The sequence below is a fragment of the Euprymna scolopes genome, chromosome 4 (assembly GCF_053919585.1).
Source record: "Euprymna scolopes isolate OS-2025 chromosome 4, ASM5391958v1, whole genome shotgun sequence".
NCBI classification, from domain to species: domain Eukaryota; kingdom Metazoa; phylum Mollusca; class Cephalopoda; order Sepiida; family Sepiolidae; genus Euprymna; species Euprymna scolopes.
The window spans coordinates 31,060,497-31,065,829 of NC_136485.1; positions in this window are offsets into that span (position 1 = coordinate 31,060,497).

Genomic DNA, 5,333 nt, shown 5'->3' on the forward strand with positions numbered 1-5,333 from the left:
AAACACATACTAACGTCCTCAAAAGCCCAGTCAACGTACTACAAAAGGATTGCAAAATGCAACAAACAGCTATGTGGAGTTTGTCATAAGAATAGAGGGAAAACCATACTCATTCAAATAGCAACGCACACATTTAAGATAAAACAAGACCTAAACTGCACTTCGAAAGATGTAGTGTATGCATTAAGACGCATAGTATGCAACAAATCTTACATAGGCGCCATAAAAAAGAACAATATAGTTGCCTTACATAAGATTAACATAAAACTCGCAGAAGCAAACACCTATATGTTTGAAAACACGTACATTCATGCAGAGGAAATTACTTCAAAGTAATGCCAATCTTCCAAACTTACAATTATCTCTGCTTACACAGGAGAGAATTCATAACAAAATGTATCCTATACACCTCACCACATAAATCAGAACATACACATTAAAACACAACCCCTAACCCACACACATATGTTCCCACACTTGCACAACATTCCATCTAGCTCTAATGTAAACTTATTTACTATGAGACAAACAACATTAAGAAATACCGAGGATCACAGTGCCGTACCTGTTCTAAAGCCACACTTACCCTCTTCTGTCCTCGGTCAGTGGAGGGGACACCTTTCATGGCTGAGCCAATTTTTATTCTTGTGCTTATCCAGAATACCCCATTTATAGCAACTCGATTTTCCCCACATTAAAAACAGATCTTATATCTAACTACGACCACGTGGCCGGTCACATAAATAGGAAGGTTAAGAAATACATTTTTGTTTTTTTATTTTTTATTCATAAATAGCGCTTGTTATATCAACAGATCTCTTTCATCAACACATGCTTTTGATCCGTATAAGTCGAATAAAAACATTAGGACATCCTTGATTGTTATTGGTTTATGTTTCTACATAAGAGCATCGACGGTGAACATGCTAGTAAATTCTTACTTAAACCTTAAACAAGGAAATAACAAAGTCCCGAATGTTTAAAATAGTAAAATAATTAACTGTTTTGTTATAATTTTCAAAATAGATATATTATGGATATCCCCGCACTCTTAACCGAAAATCACAATAGAAAGGAATTAAAATCTAAACGATCACAATTAAATGACTATTCCCCTATCATAAACGAATACTAAACTAAGCTTATTGAAACTATATGATAAAACTCAAATTTAACAAGTAAATACATGAAACACACACACACTTACCCCAACACACAAACACATGCACAGATAGTTATGCGAGTAATTACAAATGCACGCCGCACTTCCACAAAAGTAAGAAAAAAAAATAATAGAAAAATAAATAAAAAGCAATGATCGACTATACTCAATTATACCGAACTCACTTCCAATAAGGAGGAGAGGAACGAAATACACTCGTTTACAAACATTAAAAAACGTACAATATTATTCTTGGGTGACTGTTTCATCATCGGAATTGATAGCGAAAATATTATCTTACATTTTAAAATATTTTACATTTACAATATTTTAAAAATTGTCTGAGGAGGAGGAGGAGGCTATTAAAACCCAAGAACGTCTGAAACAAAAACAAAATTATTTCAATAACTATCGCTCTTATAGGATCTTCTTTGAAATGACTGACATTGAAATTCATACCCGTTTTCTACATTCACTGTCTGTACTAATCTTCAGGAGTGTTTATCTAATGTGAACGAACATCTTCCTGCTCAACTCCCTACACTCCAATGTATCGGGCGATCTCAAATAGTAGCCGCCTGCTTTCTATAAGTTGAAATATGCCTTGTTCGAGGTGAGGATCAAGAACAAAACACGATTTTCAATTCAACATGACATGTAATTAAACAAAAATCTATATTCAAATATGTTCACATATATTGAAATATGTTCAAATATATTCAAATATGTTCAAATATGTTCAAATATATTCAAATATATTCAAATATGTTCAAATATATTCAAATATATTCAAAACAAAAATATATTTGGTGTCATAATTGATAATAATGTTGCTTTATTTATACGTGCGCCTAAAATCAAAATGAATATTTGTAGGTATACATAATTTTTATAGTATTTTATATATTATACATATTATAAAGGGAGTGCATCCTTATTCTGTCAGCTTTGACCCGATGTCAAATAATAATTATTATAACTCATCCCTGTATATACTCAAATGTTATTCAATCAATATACACTTGTCTATCAGCCTAAAATATTATTAGTCGTGTAATTCAAAATGGTCCTTTTCAGTAATGCCTTTATTTGCCTAACTTTTGTGTCAGTTATTAGTGACACTATATAGTAACTTAGAAACTCTTTTATTTCTTTTCTCTGGGCCTTCATTTTTATTGCATAACAATCAGATATGCCATTTAATAAAAAAAAAGAAAAACATATAATTTTTGAACGGTTAAAGAGGTATAAAAATGAACACCATGAAATCGTGTTTAATTTCAGATCGATTTTGATTGACAAAATTTCAAGCCAATATAATCGATTTCATCAATTAAACGGTAATTTATTTAGTATGACACATATTGCTTTGTTAATTGTTTTGCTTTTACACAAACTCCACAATTTCGATAACTTTGTACAATGTCAATTTATTTGAGTAGGGATTTTCATAATTTTATGGCATACTCATTATGAAAAATTCAGAATAAGTTCCGCGTGTGACATAGTGATTGCGCGAGTAATACTAACTCCAAACCAACTTTCCTGGTGAATCCTGAATCATTGAATATTAAACAATGTCTCAATATTCTGTACAAGACGCTGATCATTTTTTTTTTACAAGGGTGTCACCACTTATCAAGGCCCAGAGGCCACTCGAGGATAAGGGTTAATAGGTATACATTAGTCATTGTGATTTTAGCATAGTAAACAGTGGGAATTTTGAAACTTGGATTACTTAGGGGGACGATTCAATTAGAACTTGTTCACATTGGACTTTTTCTTTTTTTTTCATAGGTATCAACTCATTATCAAGGCCAAGAGGCCACTCAAGGATAAGGGTTAAAGAGTGTACAGTAGAAATTGGACAATATAATAATCATTAGTAATGAAAATTTGTTAAATTTGATAACTTATATGGAACGGCTCATCAAGAACTTATTTACGTTAGACTTGAAGACAACCATATTGTAGTCAGCCGGAAAGCAGAAAAACGAAAGACAATTCCACAGGCGTGCAGTTCTAATAAAAAAGCTTTGTTCATGGAATTATTATGAATTTGTCTTATGTAAATTCTGATTTCAGCTAGAAACACATAGATATGCACAGGTCCAAAAGGCTATTCACTGATAAATGTAAACGATGAATTTATATAATAAATTTTGAAAAGAGGAAATGCACTTTTTAATTTATACGTGACACACCGACGACTGACCGAAATTGCTTTTCTTAGAAAGTCTTGTATCTATCTTTAGTAGTAATATCTGCGTTGTAAATAATAATGATGCTATTTAAAAGCAAAATGTGATAAAAAGGCTAACACGCGATCATTGGTCAAACGTAGCCTCATAAAAAAAATACGGTGTCGCATCAAAACTGATACCTTTTTACAAGGACGAAACAAAATATCGTTAAGATATTTCTAATCAAGACTAAGGTTGAAGATTAAATCTGGAAAATGAAAAACTAATATTTTGAAAGTCTTAATAAATATAACGAGCTTTGCTCTCTACAACTTGATTTCATCTATCAACGAGATTATAAACACGTCGCTTGTAATTTTACTGATGTGAAATATGAATCTAATGCATGTTTAATATGCTAACCTAATATTAACTTAACATTGTCAATACGCTTTTTTTAGTCATCAACATATATGTTACTCCGAGGGAGCTAATTCCGAAGTATATGAAGAGTGGTGTACATTTCTCAACTAAATAATCATATGAAATCCGAGTGAGGACGTGAGCCGTTAGTTTTACAAAACAATGCCCATCTTAAATACTGAGGATGTTGTGAATTTAAAAAAATAACTATAATGTACATGCTAATTCGAGGGTTGATTCGATTGACAATATAATAGAAGCACAGAGACTTGCTTAGATAAACATTTTTACAGGTTAAACAAAAGAGCTAGAATAATATGATGGTGCATTCATTCATTGTAAACACCAGCCGAATGCCCAGCAGAATTATATTACATATGAAATATACCGCCGTGGAATTTCCACAGGTTCTGCTAGTATCCTATTAAATTAAAAGTAGAACATACATGATCTCGAGCTATATTTTAGTCAGCAACATGCTTTTATTGATCTTTATTCATGTTCAAGGTGTTATTCTCGTCATTCAAGTCCACGTTATTTTCGCAGTTAATTCCACACAGAGAAATATGCATGCAAGCCAAGTCATGTCTACGGCACGAACACCTCCGGGCCGCGCAATGTGCTTAACTGACACATCTAATCAACTACATTGCGCCGTGTAGACGATAGCATTTTCGTGTCGGAAAGCATCTATTAATCGCAATATCTATGTTTTAAACATATATATATATATATATATATATCCTGATTGACGAGCACCCCCCTACAACCTACAAAAACTACAGCACAATTTTTTCTGTCACCTTTTCATGTTAAATTAATCATGCTGACGTTATGCTAGTGTCTACCATTATCCATCATTGTAATTATTTATTTTTTTTAATTGATGCGCAATATTCCTACCCGGGATGATCCTGTTAAATGCGTTGAAATGTAAACACAATCCTGTTGCATATACTTCTAGCGTTTTCTACAATAGATTCATCTATAAAACTTTACAGCTGCGATGCAGAGGCAAATATACTTCGTTCAAAAACTACCTTGAATCTATTGCAGTTTTTGCCCAGTAATATATTAGCAAAATGTATAAACGCGAAACCTCAGATATTATTAAGATCAGGAAAATAAAAAAAAGACGTGAATTTACTTTCGAGAATTTAGTAGCTTACACTCCTGTTATATTGTCTATTAATTATTTAACGAAATACAAGTAAGATCTTGATGTAATATACTTGCTAATTACTAAAACTGTTTCGGGCATCTTCTGAAGCGACTTCTATAAAATATTATAAGGAGTTTAATTATTCCTATATACACATGAAAACAGATAAATAACTACAAAACAGAATCAGGTATAATTGAGGAAGCGAAAGAAACTTCTAAACAAAAAATATCTAATTAAATAAATAAGTGTAGATAAGCCAGAACACATTACCTCACTACAATACAACCGCTGCAATATTTGTAATACAATGTTGGTATGGGTATACAAAAAATGAAATATTCTATTTATAGACAGGTATGATAAAATCAGCTGGAACAACATAATTATACCAACTAATCAG